Raw genomic sequence first — 23,356 nt, forward strand, 5'->3', positions numbered from 1 at the left:
TCTGCTGTGGTAATCCCCACTCTCCTGCTCTCTGTTCCACGAAGGAGGCAGGGAATTGTTACTCAGAGCATGAAAGCTGCCCTGACAGCCATTTCCACCCAGGAGCTGCTGCTGCTCTAACCACCACACCGCAGCCATTCCCTTCCCACACCACCAGCATCCCTACAAATAAGTTCTGGGGACCCAAGTTCAGCCCTTGATGTCCCTGGCAGCAGGTTTTGCTCATCACTGTCTCAAAGGGATGCTGTGAGCTCTGCCAGGGAGCCCATGGTGCCCCAGGGCACAGAACCCTCCTCATCCTCACCAGCTGATTGCTCTGCCCCCACTAGAGACAGCCACCCTGGAGGGAGGGATATACTCCTGGAATATAGCCCAGGAGAGTATATTCCTGGAAACCAAGGCCTGCATTGCAGTTTTAGGACAGGAAGCACTTTGGGGATTGAGGGGAGTGATCCAGCCTTCCCAAACCACCCTGTTGGCTGCGTTATAGCCTGGGACAGGGCCCTCGTTCAGCAAAGCCAGAGTTGCTCACTAATTCATTTGCTTAGTTACTGCTAAGTATTTTGGTAATTTTTCATTAATTCATTGTTCCATTTAACATTACAGAATCAAGACTATTTTTTATTTTATAAATCACCCACTCCTATAACAATATTAAGAAATATTTCCTCCTCCGCACTATTTACTCCTTGGGCTAAAGCGCTCGGAATGAAAAATGAAAGCAGTTACAGATATCAAACAGGCAATTATCACAATCATAGCAAAAAATTAGTTCTTAAAAGTCTCAGCCTGCTGCAGTGCTCTCCAAAGCCTCTGACTGAAACAACGGTGGCGGGAGCAAAGTTTCCAGATGGGAACATCTGTGCCTCATTTGCCGCAGGGAAGAAAACACCAGGAAGATTAACGGCTCCCGAGGCTGGTGGAGCCCAGACACAACACGTACAGAAGGGATACCGTGGAGAAAGGCTTGGAGCAACAGCCTGCTATCAAAGATTATTATTTTTTTTTTTTTATTTAATGATTATTTTGTGGGGCTTCTACATGTGGGGAAAGGAGAGCTTGAGTTTTGCTCACTGTAAATTTTGTGTAGAGTGAAAGCAAGACTTGAATTAATCATGCTTATATTAAAAAAAATGAAATAAAAGCAGCACTTTTCCCATCTACTTTTTAGATAGAAAAAGTAATTTTAAGAGTTGGCTTTAAGGGGTTACACCCCCAAAAGGTCTGAAATTGCTCCCTGCCCAAAGCATCAAGGCCATGGATTTGCCCCTCTGGGGTCCAGTGAACACCAAGTTTACACCAGAGAGTAAGAAGTGATCCAACAAGTGAGAAACTCATGGTTGAATGATCAAGTCTCCCCTGACAATGGCAGCAAAAGCCTGTTTCCCTCAGGAGCATTCCTTAAACACTACCACAGTTTAGGGACCACATTTCCCTAGGTGGGCAGGCATATAATCCACAGGTTATATAGAGGAACAACTGAGCACTGGGATTTTGGGAGTGCAAATCTGTTTTTCATTCTGCTTAGGCTAAACACCATGGGGTAAACAAATCTGGAACTTTTGTACCTGTAAAATCCTGGGAGGTCCAAAAGAGGGGAAACACAGTGAAACAAGCTCTAAGTTTAGAAAGCATTTTCCACCTTAACAGAGGCTTCAAGACAGCCTTTAGGACATGATTTTATGTAGCCCTCATAAATCCTTTTAAAACTTGGATTGCTGGCCATTTAACAAACAGCTCCACCCTTCTGCTCTCCAGATGAAACACATTCGCACTGGGCTCCATTTTGTTCCCTCCTTCTCTGACCCAGCAGTACCAGCAAAGCAGCAGAGCCTGGGGAACCGTGGTTAATTGGCATCCTCTAATTACTAATTAGCTCTGAGGGGCTCTCTGCAGCTCCCAACAGTCAACAGGAATGCATCCACTGATTTAAACAGGCTTGGGAAAAGCAGAGCTGCGGGAGCAGGCTCCTAGGAATGACCCAAGGAACTGCACAAGGAATCCACAGCTCCCCATAGAGGATCCAGCACGGGGCCACCACCACTGCAGCCCTTGCTGGGCTCTGGAGGAGCCTCAGGGAGGCTACAGGGTTGTCTCACCCAAGAGGAGCATTCCCAGAGGGTTCTGGCTGCTCTGCAGCTTCTCCTGCACCAGAGCCTCTCACATGGATGCTGCAATTAGAGAAGTCCAAGCAGCGTCTGTGGCTTGAAAATCCATCAGAAGAGATTTAAGCCACCAATTCATCCCACCACCACTCCGCAAACTGCATTTAGGACCCTGAGCCTCCTCACTGTCCAACTCCACCCTTTAACAAAAGAGCTGAGGAAAGGGCAATGTGCACAGAGCAGATCCCAGCAGGAGCTGACAGCCGCCGGTGCAGCACACCCAGTGAGGCCACAGCTCCCACTCTGCAGCACTGCCCTTCTCCCCGCTGAGCTGCTCCAGGAAATCCAGGCGAGCACTGCAGCTCTGGCATTCCCATGGCTTCCCCAGGAGAAGCCCCTTCCCAGGGGAGTCCTGCAGCTTCCGCACTGTGAGTCTGGTTCATCCCAAACGGGATGGTCACCAGGTCAGCGACCCTCCTTTTTCACTGCCTGGTGTTTTATATCCCAGCTCTCAGCTTCAGTAGGAAAAGCTGTGGAAAAGGAGGGCATTTTCTAGCCAATTCCATAAGAAACTTAGGAGGTGCAGAGAAGGATGCTGTTTCTGGGTCAGCACAGTGAGCCCCTTTACTGAAAGCTTCCCACCAGCGGTCCCGCTCTGCTCACTGCGGGATGAAACCCTGCCTCTCCAAGGACAATCATTTTGGGAGTTTCCTCTGAGAAAAGCATCCCATCAAGGAGAGGCCACTGCACCTCCTGGTGCATTTTTAACCCCAAGCAGCTGAGGGATGGTGTGACACCCTTTATCACAGTGCCAGGTGAGCTCAGATCCCAAACCCACAGCTCCTGGCACTTCGGATCCTGCCCACCCTTGTGCCTCTGCTCACAGTTAGCTGCTGGGAATAAGCCTGGCCACATGCAGGACGAGTTCCTACAGGGATGTGAATGGTCTGCACAAAAGCTCCCACAGGTTGTTATGAGGGCAGCAAGGCTTACTCAAGTTTTTTGTCATCAGAGAACCCAGAAATCCTTCAGCCGCAGCAGCTCCTTCGGGAGAGACAGCCTTGTCTGTTGAAACATGTCCTCTTCCCTGGGCATCCCTGAGATTGGATTGCACCTCCACAGTGATTCTGCCTCACTGGATACAACAAACACAGGCATTGTCCATGACGTGGACAGGTCCCCAGTGCCACACTGCTCTGCCTGGCACACCCCAGGGATCCCTACAGCAGGGCAGAGGCAGCCTGGAGCACCTCGGAGGAAGGAAGCACAAGGAAAAAGGGGAACAGCTTGAAAATCATTAAATCGTTTAAAATAAAAGATGAATTTGAACCCACCTTAAAATCACCCACTAACTGAAGATTTGGGAGCTTTAAACCTGACTACTAAAGACATACAGGAGGAGTTTTAAGTCAAGCTTTAAAACCATTTAAGAAGACATCCCTCTTGCTGTCCTCCATCTTCCAAACCCTGCTGCTTGACAGTTTGGTCCCCAACACTATAAATCAACCTTAAAACCAGCACTGACCTCAGAAAACAACCAGTACTGAGCAAATCTGGATTTCTTAGAGCATCACAAATATCACTGAGCACACAGGGATGTGAGCTAATGAGAACAGGAACAGCAGGTCTGGGGTTTAAGGGTAGGGGTACCCAGTGAGTAGAGAGTACTCAAAATGAGTAAAACACAAACTGGGGTAAAAAAAGTCTCTGCATACCAGGCAGACCCAAAGCACCAGTGCCAGCAGCTCAAGCACCACTACCAATAACCGTAAATAACAGCAATTAAAAAAAGCAAGGGCACTTCTGAAAGAAGCGAGATCTCAAGGCAGAAAACCACATTTAATCCATAACAACCAATGTGACCACAGAGAGGCACAAATAATAGCAAGGACACCCAAAACTATTACAAAAGCCTATATTAAACTAGAAAAAAACCCCAAACAACAAACCTGTTTATAAAGCACAGACCAGGTACAAATCCTGACCATCTGGAGAAGGAAGCAGTCCCCAAGCTCATAGTCAGAGGGGCCAATTTAGATGAAAACAATGGTCATTTTAGCAAAAACAAAACAGAAACCAAATCCAGTGCAAAACAAACACCACTAACCAAGTTCTACCACAAACCCAAAATGAAGCAATCAAGGAAGGATACAGAAAAACATCTCCCTTGGGTCCCTGAAGTCATACCATTTCCAAATACAAAGCAGTCTAACACAGAGTCTCCCTTCTCCAGATGGAGGCTGAAGAGCAGGAGCTCACCACTGCCAGCCAGCTCCAGGGCTAAAGTTCCACCAGACTTTATCCAAAACTGGGGAAGTTGTCCAAGAAATCAAGGAGGAACTTGGGAAAGATTTGGGAAGTCTCTTTCATCCCTTTTATTTACAACCTCCTACAAGTGCCAGAGGGGACTCCATCCCTCTGTCAGTGTCTGCAGGGAAGGGTCAGAGCAGGGACCAGACTCTGCTCTGTGGGGACAAAAGAAACAGGCAGGAACCGGTGCCCAGGAAGTTCCACCTGAACATGAAGAACTTCTTTACTGTGTGGGATTGCCCAGAGATGGCAAATATCTCCCTCACTGGAGGAATTCCAGAACTGTCTGGACACAACCCTGTGCCATGTGCTCCAGGATGACCCAGCTGGAGCAGGGATGTGTGACCAGAAATCCCGCTGTGGTCCCTTCCAATCTGACCCACCCTGAGATTCTGTGACCAGGAGTGTCCCTTGCCCCACACAGCCAGGGCGGCTTTCCCAGGCAGCCCTGGCACAGTGCTGGCAGTGCTGCCCACACCAACACCCTTCTCACTGCCCTGCTGATATTCCTGAGGTAGCCAAGCCTCGCTAATGACTCCCCAGCTCCCTGGCTCTGTGGAGAGCTCACTTCATTCACTTGGGCGCTAAGTGCGTTCTGTGCTGCCCAGCTAATAGTCCCTGCCATCAATGGCACACACAGGAGCCCTGCCAAGACGACAATTCTGCCTCTTAAAAACACTCCTCACACCACTACACAAATTGCTCTTCCTCTGTGCCCCAAGCCTGACCAGCATGTGGGAACTTTCCACCATTCCACGGAGCTGGAAGCACAGGAGGAATGCGTTTAGGGGTGTGTTTTGGAGGGGTATAGGGGCCTGATGATGTAGAGGGGCCCCTACACAGCTGGAGCACCACGAGCCAGCATCTCCGGCAGAGTCCGGGCACAGAGAGATCGGGATGGACAGGAGAACCATCAAAAGTCACTATTTAGAATCGTGGCATGGTTTGGATTGGAAGGGACCTTAAAGATCACCCTGTTCCAACCCTCTGAACACCTTCCACCAGACCAGGTTACTTCAAGCCCTGCCCAACTGGGACACAAACACTGCCAGGGATGGGGGATCCACAAATTCTTGGTCTGTTGAGGGAATGATCCCAGCAGAGATGGATCAGAGCAGTGACTGTTTCTGCTGTGCCTCCTTCCCCTCCCTCTCGTGGGCAGCAGAGGTGGAGAACTTCCATGGATAACCTCTGGAGATTCAGTGATGCACGGGGACTGGAGAGTGAAGGTTGGCCCAGCAGCTGTTGCACTTGCTTTCAACCCATCCCACTGCAACACAGCACAGACAAGACTTTCCAACTCATCATTCTCAGGGTTGTCCTCAGGTAGTTACCAGTAAACTGCATTAACCTGCTCCCCATCAACTGGAGTACGGGGGAAAGACAAAAACCCCCAAAAGCTCAATTGCCAAAACTGCAAGACCAGGGCACAAAACAACCCAGCAAACTCCCAAGTTTGTTCTGAACTGCTGTTTTCATCCCCTGGTCACAGCAAAGCCTGTGCCACAGTGCCTATAAATTTCCTCTAATGATGCAGCAGTGAGGCAGAGCCCCATCTGTGCCTGGGCACAGGTGAGACTTTTCACTATCGTGTAAGTGCAGGCTGCCTTTCAATTACACTCACCAGCCCATTAGGCAAATTAGATTTGCATATGAGAGGATAACTAGAAAGTCAAGAAATAGGCCCTGAAGGAAAATACATTCTATAAGCTACATATCCCTGGGAAGATGTGGACAGGGAGTTTGCTGTTCAACCCAGGGCTACTTTAGGTTTTCATGGTGTTCAGCTTTCTCTCAGTGCTGGCATGGGTTTGAGGACAGCCTCTCCACCAGGCAGAACTGAAGCCAGACAAAGACATCTGCGTTCCCTGCATTCCCACCTCCCTAAAAAGATGCCCATTTCTGCAGGGCTTTGCATCATTTGCAGGTTCTGCCTTGCAGTATGCTGGATAGGAGATTAAAATATTACTAGTGTGAGAGAATTTCAATTGACTCCACCTGGGTTTCAATAATATATCACTAAACTACAGAATTATTTCCAGCACCCTAAGAAGGTCCACGGGGATGTGATAGCCAGTGGTATGGCATTACACTGGTGTCCCATGTCACTGAGGACAGTCATGTGGACTAAACAGTTCTGCTCAGGTGATTTTGAAGAATTCATCTGCCTGCACACACTTTTTTTTTTTTCCCTGAGTGAGTGTATGCAAAACAGAGACAACCTAGCTCATCTCCCAGAATCCAGATGGCACTTGCAAACCTTGTCTGTGTATCAAATGTTGTTTTTTAGATCAAGTGTCCCTGGTTGACAACACAGAACTTCACGATGCTATCTTTAGAGAGGCTTCTCTGCAAAGAAACACCCTTGGAGCATACGTTGCAGGAATATGCTAATGTGGCAGAGTGTTTTCAGCGGCCACAAATGGATCTGTTCCTGGGAGCTCAGACACCCCACAACAAGCTGAGCCTGGCTGGAGATGAAGGCTCACCCTGCCCCTACGGAAAAGATGCGACAACAAGTGAAAAACCGCAGAGAAAGGTTAAGTTACACCACTGGAGAGATGCAGGATGAGCTCACAGCAAGGGCACTCACACATGAGAATGATGATTACCAAAAAACCCTACTAAAGGAGTGAGGGCAGCTCAAAACAGACAGCAAAATCTGAGATTTTCCATTCCTTGACTTCTCCTACAGGTTTAGAGATTCTTACCCTAGTTCCTGTTCAGCTAAGTGCAAGGATCTTACAAAAACCCAATGATTTTCTTCCTCAAGGTCTTCACTTCCTCCTCCAGATTGCATGCAAAGATAAAAGCAGCACATGCAAAGTAAGTTGTTTAAAACCAGCCCATTAATAAAGAACAAAACTACAAAACTTGCAGTTTCACATATTCCTGAGATAGTTATGTTACCCTCAATGAAAAAAAATAGTACCAGTTGTTAAAAGAAAACACCAGCACCTCCCAAAAAACCCACCCTGAGTTGTTTTCTATTCTCCTCAGCTCCAAGAACAAGAATCATCACCTGCATATGAAAAAGCATGAAAAAACCCGACTTATACACAGTCCCCACTAAGCAGCAAAATGGCTTAACAAAAACCAGGAAAAAACAAAGAAAGCTGCAGAAACAGGCTATGATCCAGCTCAACCCTGGGGTCAGAAGGTGACACCAACAGCACTGAGGTGGCAGAAATAACCCCCTGTGCCTGCTGCTGAAAAGAACATTTCAGAACAGTGACATCAGGTAAAGCAGCAGCTTTTGAAAAAAGAAAGTGATCCAGGAGGTAGCTCCTTCCATATTGCAGGCGCTCACAGTAAACACCATATGGCCTGTTAATTTAATTAGGGAGAAGAAACCCCCTAAGTTTGAGATTTGACTTTGAAGGGTTTAAAACAAGTCTGAGGAAAATTGTTTGAGATACTCTGTTAGGTTGCCTTGCCTCCTTCATCCACCTTCTGACCCGCTGGACCTGGTGGCTCTCCCCAGGCTGCACAGCACCCCTAAGAGCTGGAATTTTTTTTTACAAGTCCACTACCTTCACCACCACTGCACCTGCACAGATGCTTCCCAGGAAGATCTGGGTGGTCCATGCCAGGCAGCCGAGCCAGGAGAGGTCTGGATCAGGAAGGAGGTACGTGCAGTAAATAAACCAAGCATTTCAGCTGAACACATCTTCTCAGATAGCAACCAGAATTTTTATCTTAAATCCTCACAATCTACATTGGCAGGTCCCACCCGTCAAAGAGAGGATGGAGCTCACGGTGAAGGTCAACCTGACAAATGGTGGAGCACCAATGCTGAGACACAAAGCCTCAGGGCAAGTCCCCTCCCTATCCATAAATAAGTTTGCATTTGTAATCTTGAGATCAACCAACCAAACTCCAGCCATCCCCAAAGACTTTTGTATGTCAACAAAGTCTCACTGCAGCATCTAATTCCAGACTAGCCAGGACACTGCTGAACAAAACGTCATTCTCCATTATGAATATATATTCCATGTCCTCATGTGAGGAGGGAGGGGCATTTCTAGGATCATTTCCAGCTAGAAATCTGTATCTGTACCATGATGGGACACTGCAGCACCACTGTCACGCTGCCCTGCCAGGTCTCAGCATGAACTGCTCAGTGCATCACGCGAGAGATCCCACGGAAGGGGCTGCTGGGGCACCACCAAGAATGCAAAGACACAAAAGGTGATGATTGCCTGAGGAATGGCCTCCCAAGCTGTAACAGCTGAGGCTTACAAGGCTCTGGTAGGCTCTCAACTTCAGCAGCCCCCTGAGGCCCAGGCAGGAGCAGGAACACCTCAGCCATGGTGCTCCAAGGACCACCACCCCCTCAGGAGCTGCTGTGTCAGGAGCCTCCAGCACAACCTTCCTCAGCACAACCTTTAGGGAGTCCCAGCTGGGTAAGGGAACCACAACATTTCTGCAGAGAGGTGCAACAGACCAACCGACCTGGGGCCTGGGACAGAGCTTTGGCACCCAGGCTGCTCGGGCAGAGGCACAGAGGGAAGCTCTGCCTGATGCCTCCAGCATGGGCACGAGCTGCCACCCTCCTCTACTCCTGCCTGGCACAAAGGAGGTCAGGGCTGCGTGGACCCACCTGTGCTCCCCACCGGAGATGTTCTGTGCCTCTGCAGAGCAGGTGCATTTCCAAGGCCCAGGTAGGGCAGCAAGGGATGCTCCCTCCCTCCCTCTCTCCTCTTACCAACTGCAGCCCATCTTGTCTTGAGGAAAATCCAGGATGCTCCACGCCTCTCTGCCAGCACTACCACAAGGAGAGATTTTGGGAGGTTTGGGCTTTCATGGAACCTGCTGCCCTGTAGATAAATCGTACCAGAAAACCACATCGTTCCTGGAAATTTGTAACCTCAGTTGGCATGGAGTTTCTCCTTGGCTCCTCTCAAGAGCTGACTACACTCACAAATTAACATCCCACTTGTTCAATTATGTTCTCCTTTTCTATCCAGACCCAGGTTGGGATCTGTGTGCCCCTTTAATAGGTGTGTCACAGCAGTATGCCAGTTTCCCATTTTCTAGCACAAAAAAAAAAACCCCAAAAACAAGGCCAAACCCAAATAACAAAACATCTAAAGCCCAACAGACTTCTTCCTGCTAGCAAGGAAACCTCCTCTCAGGACACTGCAAAGATTTAATTTACTACCAATTGCCCTCTGGTTATTTTACATTTATGGGGTGGGGGCTGAAGAAAGGAAGAAAGCAGAGAGGGTGTAATTAGCTTTGCTTGTAAAATGTTCATCCCAGTTGTAACAGCAACTGGAGCCTATCGGGGGCTTAACAGATTTCAGGGTTTTGTTGAAGCTGAAGGGTCGGGGGGGGGGCGGAGGATAAAAAAAGGGAAGAAAAATATAAAAAAAAAAAAAAAATCAATATGTGGATCCTACATCTTGCCACAGCCCCATATGGAAGTAATCAAGCACAAGGGTGGCAGCTGGGGCCAATAACAGTCACCTGCAGTTGAGGGACGTGGGGGTTTCGGATGGGTTTTTAATGCTAATTTCCTGAAGGAACAATGCGGGAGCGGGCGCGGAGCGGCAGCCGAGGGCGGCTGAATGGGGAGCCCGGGGAACAATGGCTGCACCTGGCGCGGGGAGCCGCGCACGGAGCCGGCACGCGGCGGCAGCGCCCGGCACATCTGTTCCGCACAATGCCCGCTCCCCTCGGCACTCACAGCCTGCCTGCCGGCCTGCAACAGGTCCGAGCTGGCCCTCCTCCTCCTCCTCCCCGCTCAGCTCAGGGATGGGCGTCAATACTTCGGGGGGTTCTCGGCGTTGTTTGGTTAAAGGGATGGTTACGCAGCATCCCGCCGGCAGGTTGCGGCATCCCGCTGCCACGGGAAGGTAAGGAAGGAAAACTGACTCTTGGCTTTGAAGATCTGCAAGTGTTGGTTCTTCTAAATGGTCTTCTGGCCACCTGTGACTGTGCTCCTTCAACACCCCGAGTCCTGCTGCAGCCACCAGAATCCCATGGCCAGGAGCGCGCCAAGGAAATTCAATACGCATTATTCTCAAACCTTAAGCTTGGCTTATAAAAATGCCGCTACCCAGCCCAATAAAAGGCATGATAGTTACACTTTAAAATGCTTTGAAACCTCTGAAATCGCTATTGTCCTGTTGGACATAAGCTGCTGACACACAAAGCAGTGCTAAGGTCAAGGTCCTGCCTCAGAAAATTGCTTGCAGACCCAGGAACTGAACCCAAGCCTCTCCGTGCTGCACTTTAACTGTGGGATCATCGCTCACCATTTCTTCCTGGCTGCTGCTCCCGCTCTAAACAAAGGTTTTTCCAGCCGTTCCCTGAACGCTGCATGAATTAAGGCAGTCTCCACCATAAAAATAAAAGTTGAACAGACTCCCAGAGACCTGCAGTGACGCTGCCCCCGGGGACTGCTCTGGAGTGTCTGTCGAAACACATTTCATACCTAACTCCTAACAAGCAATCAGATATGGAAATAGTCACTAGATAAAGGCAAGCTTACAATCCAGCCCAGAACAAGTATGGATAAGCCAGCTCTTATAATGGGAAAAAACCCAACAGGCAACAGATTATGACCATCTCCTGCCTTAAATCTGCTGCGTGTGCCCAAGTCCTCAAACGACTGCATTCAGCTCTCCAGCTATACTATAAACATCACATATACACGTCAAACAAATCTCATTTTTTGTCCAAACCTTAAAAAAACAGATCTGGAAAAAACAAGAGGCCACCTGGCTCCCCCATCCCGTCCCATAACCGTGGGAGAGCGCTGCCTCCTGCTAAATGCTGCTGGTGGTTACTGCATTTATGGGTCAATTTGGGGCCTGGAGGGCTGATTCACTTGAAAACTCAGCTCCTGCAGTCAAACCACACAAACCTGTCAAACCAGTGATAACCTCTACAAGCCAAAATCCACTGTGGGAGATGCAAGACAAAGCTCTGTAAAGCAGCAGTAAAAGCATTTGGGACTCACACTCGATGCGACAGGCGAGGCAGCATTAAGCGAAACCCCGCTCTCTTGGGAACACCAGTCCTGTAAGACTGAGAAGAATAAACCAATAAAAAAACCAAACCCAAGAGCCCGACCCAGGGTTCACGTGAGCAAAGCTCCCCTTGCTTTGGCGGGTTTAAACAAGCCTCTGCAACACCAGCAGATGCAAGCTGCAAAAATAGCAGCCAGCATCTTGGAAGTGAGCAGGGGCTGTGGCTCCAGTCCCTGGGCAGAGCAGAACCTGGCTTGGCAGCACTGGTTTGGCCTTTTCACTATTAAATGGAGTTTCTGCTCTTTTCCTCAGGGCATTCCCTGTGTAATAGAGTTCTCAGATTAACGATTTATTCTCCTTGCCTTCAGCAATTCTGCTCCTTCCTCAAACCCTTCAAATCCTTCCCTTGGCTTAGCTGCACTTTCCTGTTGGCAGTACTCACTCCCACTGCCTTTGCTTTTCTTCTTTCTCCTTGTTTCCCACACTGGAGTCTCTTAGTTTTGCATTATTTGGGTGTTTCTCTAACTGCTGGATGTGCTGGGGTAGGGCTACCTGGCTGTAAAGGGCACATGGTCATTGCCCTAGGTAGTTCCAAACATCAGACTAAACATCTTTTCCATATTAATAGTGAAAATCATGTCATCCAGTAGACAGTAGTAGGGGAATAAAAAGTGTCTTCACTTGGCTGTCCTACACCATCTCTATAAAATTATTAGGGTTGGGGACAGAGTTTCAAGCCACCCTCTTCCCCAAAATACAGCTACCTCTCTCATCTGAGCACTCGGCTCATCAGGCATCCTAAATCCTTAAAAATAAAGGAGCCTGAGAAAAAAAAAAAAAAAAAAAAAAAAAAGAAAATTTCCTGCAGGGCTTGAGCAAGACTCTACCAAATTAGTTGTTTAATGGCCAAATTGTGCTGCCCTGATGCCGGGAGAACTTCCGTTTGCTTAATCAGGGCTCGACCTGCAAGGAGACCGCAGGAGCAGCTGCTCCAACACCCTGTGCTGCCTTCACAAACTCGGGCAGTCTCCAGGAGAGCTGCAGCAGAGGAGCATGGCTCTCTGCTCCTAGATATCATCACACCCTGGATGGCTCTGCTGGATATTTTTGGGGTTTCAAACTCCTTTGTGCTGGTGCACTTTGAGACGTTGAAGTGCACACACTCCTTCTGCCTCCTCCTCCAGGGACACACAGGAGGTGTTTGGTGCATCTCTAGAAGCAGACATACAATATTTTGAAAAGCTTCTACCCAAATGCTTCATGCTGCAAAAGAAGGAAAACCTTAAGGTGGCCCATGGAGTGGCCAAATTGGCCGAGCACAAAGCTGCAGCCCAAGCACCCTGCCAGGGAGCCCAGCCAGGCTCTCCCCCAGGAGACCTTGTAATTTGGCATGTTTAAAGCTACCCTGGACAAAGCAACACCAAAGGGAATCCCCCTGCACCAGACAGCCCAGCAAATATTCCTCTCTCTTTTTCCAGCCTGACAGCAAGCGATGCTCAGCCACATTTAAGCTCCCCAAACTTTGAGCACTGATTTTCATGCATCTCCTGTGGCTGGGCAGGATTTCTCCAGCACATAAAATGGACTGAGTATCATTGCACAGGAGCTGAGTGGTGCAGGGGGCAGAAAAAGCAGTTAATATTTTGGGGATCAGCTTAAATATGCAACAGAGGGATCTTTACAACAAGCTACACCAGAGGGTCAGACGAGCAATTTCAACTCCCGAACCTTCCCAAAAGACAGGGAGGGGGGAAAAGGGCAGGTTTAAACGAAATATGCAAGGTCCAGGGGTTACAACAGAAAAAGGAAAATACAGCCTGTCTACAGCTCGACAGTGAAAATACATAGAGGAGGTGTGTTCTGGTATCACAAGATTGATCTGGGAGATTTAGATGCTGGGAGCATCAGTTGCTGCTCAAGGAGCGCAAAGACAAAAAGGGAGCAGTCTCTGCCACAATGCAGAGAAGCCCTGAAAACACTGGGAAAATTAAGGAAATTTGGGAGCCAATGGAAGAAATCCACCTCTGCAGTTTACCCCCCCACTCCCAGCTTCAATACCAGCATGCAGAAACCAGAGTCAGCCTAGGCACAGCAGAAAAACCACGTTCTGCTAAAACACACAAAACCCTTCCTGCTTTGCCATTTCCCCAGAAAACGCCAAAAATCCCAACCCTCTGCTCATGGAGGGGGGAGCGGGGGGAAAGAAAAAAAAAAAAAACCCCAAACCATTCCATAGCAACACGGAACGAGCTGTACCGCAGCTCTCCTCAGAGAGAGTTTAGTGTTTTTTCAGCTGCAGAATCCTCGCATGCAGCCGGCTGGGCTATTGAAGTTTTCCCCAGCACTGCAGAGGACCGAGGCAAGGCTGCCGAAGCGCTGCGGCCGCCGCCGCTCCCAGCCTCTCCCTCTACCTGCTCCCGAGGTGGGGGCTCTCCCCAGCCCGCCGGCAAAAGCCACGGCGCTCCTCCAACCTTCCTGGCGGCCCCGGGGCTGAGCATCCCCCGAGCATCCCCCGCGGCCCCGGATCCGCCGAGCGCTGTTTAAAAATAATCCCATGCCTTGCTTACCCTACCCAGCGAGGTTGCAAGGATCCAGCTGCTGTGGAATACACCTCGTTTCTTTGAAATAGAAAGAAAAGCGCTCTTCCTCCTCCTCCTCCTCCGCCCGTGATCTTCGAGCGCAGCCGGAGCCCAGCCTGCCTTCTCCTTTCATTAGCTGGACATGTGTCAGGTCCCGCACATCTGCGATTTCTCACTGCCTGGAGCCGCCTGTCCGATTCCAGGGAAACACAGATGGATCCCAGATGGGAAGGTCCTGCCAAACAGACCAGCTCTCCACCTTGCCAGAATACCCAGCTTAGAGGCACACACCCTCGGCTCCCTGCCTGCTCCCTGCCTGCGCCGCGCTGCTGCCAGGCTGCTCGCCAGCTGATGTCACCAGGCACACACCTACCAGCGCCTCGCCGCCCGCCTGACATTAACTTGTTAAATACACGGAATTTGTTTATGGCCGGCAGGAACAGCGAGACAAGGGCAGGAGCAAAAGAAGCTCCACCGCCCCAAACCACCCTCCCCAAACCGGCCCTGCCTTGTGCAGCACCGGGGGCACAGCAGCCTCTGTCTCAGCCCTGGGTTTTGAAATCGGGATGAGCTGTTGGGTAAACCGGCGGATTAATTTTCCGAAGGTTTCCCCACGCACGTAAATCTTCGCTGCAAACTCCCCCCGCCCCGAGCCCAGCGCCGGAGTTTGCGGCGCTGGAAAGCTGGCATGTGGAAGCAATTAGAAGCAACAACAAGATAACAAGACACTGATGTTGCAAGGGTACCAAACGCGGACTGGAAAATTCAAAGGAAGAGCAATTAAATGTGTAACATACTACCCGGCTCGAAGAGGAAGTGTTAAAGGAAAATGTAAATCCGAAATGTTTTATACCGGGAGTAAACTCCACCAGAGATCTCAGAGCAGTGAAGGAGGCTCGGAGCAGAAACCCACTGGGCACGACCACATTTGACCATTTTCCCCCTCTCATTAATGGACAGACGTGGCGGCTCTGCCACCTACAAACCTCCTGGCAATCCTGACAAGCTGCTCCCCGAGGTGCGGCGTGAACAACAGATATTAACTGGAGGCCCCTGACTAATCTCATCAGCCCGGCACCATTCACCGCCAGCCGGGTGCTGGGCAAACACGGATTTACACAACAGCATTCCTGGCCACGCAGGCTGGCATCCCCGGCTGCCGGGGTTCTGCCCCGAGCAGGGGCAACCACCCCTCCAGACTGCCCAAACTATCCTGCTCCACACCATCCCACTCCCAGCTCCTGTAAAACCACCCAGGAGGAGAAGCAATGTTTGTATTTTGCCTGCAGACCATGCACAGGCACATTTTAAGACCTCAGGAGGGATTCACTGCTCCAGTCCATACAGCTGAGCAGGTTCAGGTCTTGATATCCTTTCCAAATCTTTGCAGTCAACACCACCTTTCCCTCCAGCTACTTGTTTTGAGAACCAGGGACTCAATACTCTCCCAGTTCTGCAAACTAAGAGCCTGCCACTACCCAAGCTGGGGGATGCTGGTTTTTCACAAGTCCCAAAATCATACATGCCAAATTCTCCACAGTTGGTGTAGGCATGACGGGATAGTTACTTGTTCACAGGCAGCAAAATGCTCCTTTTGATGAAATTCCCAGTGCTGTGGTAGGCTACTGCTAACTGCCAAGCCATGTTCATAAACCTTCTGGAGGTACTGCCCCCCGGCATCTCATCTAACCCTTCACCCTGGCTTCTCTGCTGCTTATTCCTAATTAGTTTAAGGTACCTCTGCTTCCCTTTGGGAGGGAGAAAACTGCTTTAAAGGAAGCATTAAAAAGCATTCTGCAAGCAGGCATGGCATGAGTTCATGAACACACCAACTCCTCCACGATCTCCTCCTGCAGAGGACAGGCCTCCCAGTACAGGCAGGATGCTGCATGGTAATGGGGGCAGAATTTGGGCAGGAGACTCCTGTTGTAGGAGCACACAAAACTGCTGCTTTCCTGGCTGGGCAAACACATCGCTCTGAGAAGAGCAGCCTGGCTGCAGGCAGAGGGGGCACAGGTTTGCAGCACCTCTCCCTCCTCCAAACCTCACCCAAGAGCAGCAATTCCACATGCTTCAGTTAGGAAAAAAAATAAACGTGAATCACATTCAAGTATCAGCACACGAATACCTGGAGCATCCCGTGAGGTGATGCTCAGGCAGCAGAGCAGGTTGGGAACAGGTAGATCCAAGAGTGCCTCCCAGCACTCCCTTCCTCCAGCACCCCAGTCCCCACTGGAGGGGCTGCTGGCAAGGCACGTCAATAAAACATTTAAGTTCAGAAAGTTCAGCTCGCTGGGGCTTCTGACACTTGTGATGGAGGTTGCGCAAAATACTGAAGCTGTCAATATTTCATAAGCTGAGATGGAAAAACCATCTCTAAATTACACAGACAATGGAGGGAGACACAACCCAAGCAGCTCCAGCAGCACCAGAACTAATAATTTTTCTATGGACTTGCATCTCATGGTCGGCTCCCCGGCACCTCACGCTGTGGGGTCCCCAACAGGAGCTGTCCCCGGCCGGGTTGTGGCGACAGCGGTGGCTCTTATGTGGATTCTCTGATGTCTTATAAGAAGCAAGCTCATGTTGCAGCTCTGTCCCCAGTGGAGATGGTACCAGGCAGATGGATGCAGCCCTGTGCTCCCAGCATTAAGTATCCAGCACCAGACACCGCTGTTCCCTGTCCAGCCCTGTCCCAGCATCCCCAAACCAGCCTGAAACTGGGCAGTGAGCTCAAAAACTGATTTTGGTCTGAACGTAACAGAGGGGGAGATGCTGTATGGTGAACAGCAGATGCTCAAAGAGATGCTGCCTGTCAGGATCTGTCAGGTCTTTGCGTCAAAGCCATCCCAGAAGTACCCTCAGAAGGCACAGGGACATCCTGGGGCTGGGGGGGCTTTATGGAAAATAGGTGACCAGCACAAGGAGTTCCCTTGCCTGCTTTTTAAAATCACAGTTCAGCTTAAGGACCTGAACAGTTTGTAATGTTTCACTTCACACAAATAAAAGCTGTCCACAACTACGACAACTGGGTTCTAACTACCCTTTGTCAACCCATGGCTAAATAAATCTCTTCAATGTTTTTACAACCTAAAGCACTTTGAAATGTCAAGAACACAGGTCACTGCAAGTATTTTGAGTATAGTTACAACGACTTTATAAACCTTTATGAAAAGGCACAACTCTTTGCCATGGTGTCCACAGCCCAGTGTCTACCAAAACCCCACCATCCTCAAGGAAGAAATCACCACTTCTGGCTAGAGAGGCAGGAATATGCTCAGCATCAGAGTAAGTTTTGGATTCTCCACGCACAAAAACTACAGGTGGGATCACCTGGGTGCCCTGAGTAGAAGCCATTGCCAAACCTCCTTTGAAAGCCTCATGGATTGTGCCTTTCACATGATCCATGTGCCTCAGCTCACCCAAACCATGACCTATCCCTAAGCCCATCCCTGAGCTCACCACTGGCAGATGCAGGTCCATGAGGTATAAAAAAATCACAGAATCCCAGAGTGGGTTGGGTTGGAAGGGACCTTGAAGCTCATCTCATTCCACCCCTGCCATGGGCAGGGACACCTTCCACAGGTTGCTCCAACCCCCTTCCAACCTGGGATGGGGAGTCCATTCACACATCATCTACTGACCCCCCTCACTGTTCCCAAGAGGCTTATCTGCTCCTAAATATGCATTAAAGCAGATTTTGCAGCCCAGGCATCACCGGCACAGCGGAAGGAAGCAGAACTGCAGGCAGCACGGGGAGAATGCTTTTCCCTGGCTCACCATGCTAATCTGCTTCTGCTTTCTTCTCCTGGGAATGTTCCATGGAAAGAACGATGCAAGCAAAGTTTGAACACTGGGAGCTATTGATACCTGCTGCTCAGTGTGGTTTGTGAGGAAAGCAAGGAAATCTGAAGAATTTTTCCAGTTTCCAGTGGAATTTTTATGCCTGTCATAGCCCATTGCCACAGCGAGCACAAGAGACCCGAACTGCTTCTGATTTCTCTGCTATTCCACAGATATTCCATGATGTGCCTTGGCTTTATTTTTTGCCTGCTGTGTTCTTACCTCAGAAAGAAGCTTCACTTGAACTCAAGGCAACCCTGGAAAGCCTTTGCCTTTTTAAGCTGACCACTTTCCATTGCACAGAAAAATAAATCCAAATGCACTGAGGCAGCCAAAGCCATTTATCAGGCTAAGTAGAAACCGTAAATTCATACTAACTGGAATCTGATGGAAACCAATTGGGATCCTCCTTCAGGCTCAGGTCTGGCAGGAAAGTCAAACATTTTATTGCCTTCTTTATGCCTTACAAGACAGTGGAGCCAAGAAGGGACTGCTCCCTTTGAAGCGATGCTGGTGGGGTTGCAAGGGAGACTCAGTGACTTGAGTTCAAGCTCAACCCCCCGAAACAGAGATAAGACCTCTCCATTCCTGGCAAATTTATCACATTTAACAAACATCCTCCTTTCAATAAATAATCCATTATTTGAATTAGCACATGGCAGATTATGTTAACAAGCTTAATTCGTCACAGAATCATAGAGAAAGGTTTGGGTTGGAAGAGACTTTAAAGCTCATCTCATCCCACCCCCTGCCATGGGTAGGGACACCTTCCACTGTCCCAGGTTGCTCCAAGCCCTGTCCAGCCTGGCCTTGGGCACTGCCAGGGATCCAGGGGCAGCCACAGCTTCTCTGGGCACCCTGTGCCAGGGCCTCCCCACCCTCACAGGGAACAATTCCTTCCCAATATTCCATCTAACCCTGCTAAGGCAGTAGGAAGCCACACCCTCTTACCACTCCAGACCCTTGTCCAAAGTCCCTCTACAGCTCTCTTGGAGCCCCAATAGACACTGGAAGGGGCTCTAAGGTCTCCCTGGAACTTTCTCTTCTCCAGGCCGGACACCCCCAGCATTCCCAGCCTCTCCCCAGAGCAGAAGAGCTCCAGCCCTCAATGAAATCCAAATACATTGCCTCCTTCTGGACTGAACACGAGCTGTATGGCTTTTGTGCCATTTCAATCCTGCCCAGAGAAGGGGAAAAACCATATTAAAAGTTGACCTTAATTGAGCTGGAAGAATTTTACACCCAGAACATCCCCAAGCAGATATTGCCAAAAAATCCCCCAAACAAACAGGGGGAGCAAAGATGCAACAAGGAATTAAACACAACCTGAGGAAGTTACTGAAACTACTTCTGGCAACCCATTAAGGGAGGGGAGACACATCACCTAAGCAGATGATACCTTATTCCTGTGGCCACATATGTAAAGAAAAAACCTGCAGGAATTGATGTCCTGTCCAAAAACATCCCCCCCAAAACAACAAACCAATTCCTAAACCTAACACCCTTGCTCTGATTAGAAATCCAAGCTTCTGTAGCCGTCACGGGTATTTAAACCAAACACAGAAATATGGAAAAAATGAGTAATCCTATTTGGAGAGAGTAAAATCCAGCCTGCACAGGATTAATTCTAGTCCAACAGCTCTGCAGCTTGACAGTATTTTCTAGATCAATAGCAGTGCCATTTGATTACAGATTTGTTCAAATACATACATCCACTCCGCTCCAATTGTCATTTCGGTGATGCTCAACTTTAATTGCCCAACACCCCGACCAGGAGCATTCCTGGCTTTGGAAGCTGTGAGGATGGAGCTCTGCTGCAGCTCTCAGCCACCTCTCCACTACTTCAGAAAACCCAATCACCTGTCTCCATCTGACACTTGTGCCCCACTCCTTGCTGGACCATCCTCTTCAGCACCTGTTTATGGTGCAAACAGGCTTTGGAAGCCAAACTCCTCCCTTTTGCAGGTGAGCTGGTGGCTTTGAGAGCTGTGTCCTGGATCACCCTGCTCCAGGCTCCCAGTGCTCCTCACCACCAGATGTGGAAGACCATTTACAATTAAGAAAGCACAGGTTAAAGCCTATCAAAGCAGCAGAACTTGGGGGTTTTTGCCTCATCCCAGAGGCCAATGTGAGCAATAAAATGCACGTGATGGATCCCAAGCCCCTTCCCTACAGCAGGCTCACCACATCCCAGTTTGCTTCCAGCACCTCCCTCCACTGGTGCCTTCCCTGCCACGAGATCTGACTCTTGCCCTGAAAATGGTTTTTCCTTCTTTATCTTGGGCTCTTTTAACAGAAGCCTTTCTCCCAATTTCATCCTGAGCTTCCTTCTGCTCCAGTCCCTGGGACTGCACATCTGTGAGGGCTGCTGGGGCTCAGCTCCTTTCCCAGTGCTTCGGAGGAGGAAAGTGGTACCTCCCCACCACACAGCCACCTAAGGAGCCTCTTTTCTCATTAATTAGTTGTCACTAACCTGGCAACCTTGATTAAAAATATCCCAATTCCAGTCTCCCTTTAGAAAAAAATAAATCCTGAACTGTTTTGTTCATTACACCCAGTAAAACCACCAGCTCAGGATTTTAAGGAAAGCTTCCCAGTAGCATCCCAGTTTGTTGGCTTTGCAGGTTTAGCACTGAGCAGGGTTCCCTTCCTTCCAGCCTCAACCAATCACAAAAAAACCACATTTTCAAACGTGCTTTCTGCTAGTTTTTCCTACATTTATTTTTTACCCATTTTTCTTCGCCAGCTCCCTTCTCCTGCTTTCCACTGACCCTTTAGACCTAACAAACGCTGGCTTTGGGGAGAGAAAAAAAAAAAAAGAATAAAGAGCCCAGCGCAGCCCTTTGCGCCTGGCCCGGCATTCCAGCGCTGCGCTCCCGGCTCCACAAAGTCTGATTTAGGAGCACTGCTGGGAGCTATTAGTTTACGAAAGGCCCAGCACGCCCACCCAGGCACAGGCGACGGCGAGAGGCTCCCCTTTCACCGCTGCCATGTGCCTCCCATCCCGCCCGGAGCGCTCGGGAAGGCTGTGGTCGGGCTCGGGGCAGGAAGCCAAGGGAAAGGCAGCCCGGGCGGCGGGCGAGGAGAGCGCAGAGGTCAGGGGAGAGGGCTGGATATCGTCCACAGCCCCGTGCTGCCGCAGGAGAAGCCATTAATTAATGGGATGCTTATTAAGAGAGTTCAGCCTCCATCCAGACTCTCCTTTTATCCTGCCTGTTTTGCTCCTTGTTTCCATGTCCTGTAACCACTTCTTCCTTTTTGTGTCCTTTTCCCCGTTTCCACTACCATGCTTTTAAGCTCTTCTTCAATCTGCTTTTTTGCCTTATTTTTGCTTATTCTCCACTCTCTGCTTCCACCATCTCCAGCTCCTTGCCTGCCTCCACCCCTTGCCTGACAGCACAGAGAATCCCCAGCAGCCCCAAGAGGTGATCCCAAAAATCATCACTGTCAGCCCTACCACTGGAGGCCCATGGAATCTGCTGAGCAAGCTCAGCCACCTGCCCAGGTGTCTGCTACCTGCCCCTGTTACCCACCCAGAATTAAAGCATGCATCAGCCTCCCAAAAATGTGTGCCATGGGGAACTTAATGGCATGGCCTGCCAACAGCTGCCAGACTTTGGCCAGCTTATTATCCCAAACTCCTGGTGTGGATGTAGGACAGAGTTAACGCCCCAAAACTGAAGATCAGCTCAGTGGTGGGAGAGGCAGGGAGAAAGGAAAGGGGAAAACAGGCAATAAAGCATCGTTTTGGAGACATCAGGGTTTTGACATTCTCCAACTGGCTTCTATTAGCATTGCATCTGTCTTTGGGTGCCTGAAGGGGAAAAAATAAAAGGAAAGACTCATTTCCAGAGGTACAGAGCAATCAGCAGGTTCTCTGCACTTCCACTGCCTCTGGAGTGCTTGGATGCAGCTCAAGGAAGACCAGGAGCAGTGAACAAGGACCTGAAATTTTATTACCTTCCCCTCCTGCCGGAAGCAGAGCCTATTTGCAGATTTACAGCTCGTGTCAACAGGAAGTTCGTGTTTACAAGTTTCCTGGAAAAAAAAGCCAGCATTCCTGTCCTCTGCCATAGCCCGGTGGGAATGCTGCCTCGTAGGGACTGCTCAGATGGGTATGGGAGACAGGAAGGAGTTTTAGCCATGTAGAATATCCAGACAAATAGATAAAGCTATGGGGAAAAAAAAAAAAAATTTGAAGGCCAGAAGGAGAACAGTAATTCAGCAATTTGGTGGAAAATGCACAGCAAGACAGCACAGCCGTGTCTGGAAAAATACTTTTGTAGCATCTGGGATTCACACTTCAAAGAAGCAGAAGAATTTTAAGAGGATAAAAAGCTATATTCAGGCTAACATGAATTTTTCTCCTCTGGCCCAACTCTCTTGTCATTCCCATTACACTGTTCCTCCAAGAGTCACAGCCAAGCTCAGCTGGTCACACTGGGGTGGGTCATCCTCCCAATAAAGGCATGAATGGGACCACAGCAGTGTTTGGTGGTGCTGCTGGATCCACCAGGATCCATCCATCCCCAAGCTCAACCCCAGATTGAGCTGAGAACATCATTTATTGCCTTCAAAAACTGGAGCCCTGGGCCTAAACGATCCTATCTTGTGAAGCCTGGATTTAAAATCTTCCCCTTTTATTTACATGGTTATTAAAAAAAACAACCTGAAACCAAACAAAAAAAACCCCCCAATATTTGTTCCAAAATTACACAAAAGAAGAGGACATGAAGACAGCCAAAGGTCAAGCAGCCAGAGCTCTACCAGGATTCCAAAGACTCAAATCAGTAAATATTTATTTAGGCCATACTGTACAGTTTCGTAAAGACAGATATGGAGTACCTAGGTATCTGATCTCCTGAGAACATGCTGCTCCCAAGGAAAGTTTCTGTCTTGACAGATAGACATTTTCCAACAGAAGAATGATCCAATCACAAGATCCCTCTGAAGCAAACTAATTCAACAAAACACAACAGGTACAGAAAACCAAGTCTCAAAACCCCACAGTTACCTTCTCCCTAGAGAAAGGGCTGGAGAAAACCAAGCTGGCAAAGCACTCAACCCACCCAGCCTTACAAACCTCCAGGATTTAACATGCAGAAGCTTGAAACAACTGAGCTGAAGAGGAAACTCAGAACTGCTGCAGGCATCAGATCCTTCCAACACCACCACAGCTGTCCCCAACCCTTTCAGCCACAGCTGATCCCAGCACAGATTTAGGGTGACCCCCCCTCAGCCAAAGCTGCACGTCTCCATTCCTTCCCTGGGCATTCAAGCTCTTTCCATATCAACCAGCAGCACTAACAACAAAATTCCCAGTAGAGTCGGAGAGATGGGGAGGAAAGAGCCATGCAAAGGTCCCCAAACTTGTTTTTCCCTCCTAAGTTCTTAGCAGGAAACCATTACTGAAGAGCAGCCTGCCCTGGATCCAAGCATTTCACATCCAGGTGTCACCATCCCTGTGCAAGAGAATGGAAGTTCAAAGGGAAGGTTTTGCAAGAGGCTGAAAGGAGCATTTGCTGAGAGCATCACATTA

General features: G+C 49.3%; 1 protein-coding gene across 7 annotated transcripts in view; it reads right to left on the bottom strand.

Moving 5' to 3' along the window:
- Positions 1–23,356, bottom strand: part of CBFA2T2 (CBFA2/RUNX1 partner transcriptional co-repressor 2) — a 58,397-nt gene that overhangs the window by 22,859 nt on the left and 12,182 nt on the right. Inside the window, exons 1-2 of one of the 7 annotated variants that reach the window (XM_032126781.1) lie at positions 10,232–10,236; positions 8,367–8,370 (exon numbers count right to left, since the gene is read on the bottom strand). The exons of 4 other annotated variants lie outside the window; for them this stretch is intronic. The gene's annotated coding sequence lies outside the window, so the exon portion shown is untranslated. Of the gene's footprint in view, positions 1–8,366; positions 8,371–10,231; positions 10,237–13,962; positions 14,491–23,356 lie in introns of those variants that run through there. 2 more of the 7 variants (XM_032126782.1, XM_032126780.1) reach the window with 2 other exon arrangements.

This window comes from Corvus moneduloides, chromosome 17 (assembly GCF_009650955.1).
Source record: "Corvus moneduloides isolate bCorMon1 chromosome 17, bCorMon1.pri, whole genome shotgun sequence".
NCBI classification, from domain to species: domain Eukaryota; kingdom Metazoa; phylum Chordata; class Aves; order Passeriformes; family Corvidae; genus Corvus; species Corvus moneduloides.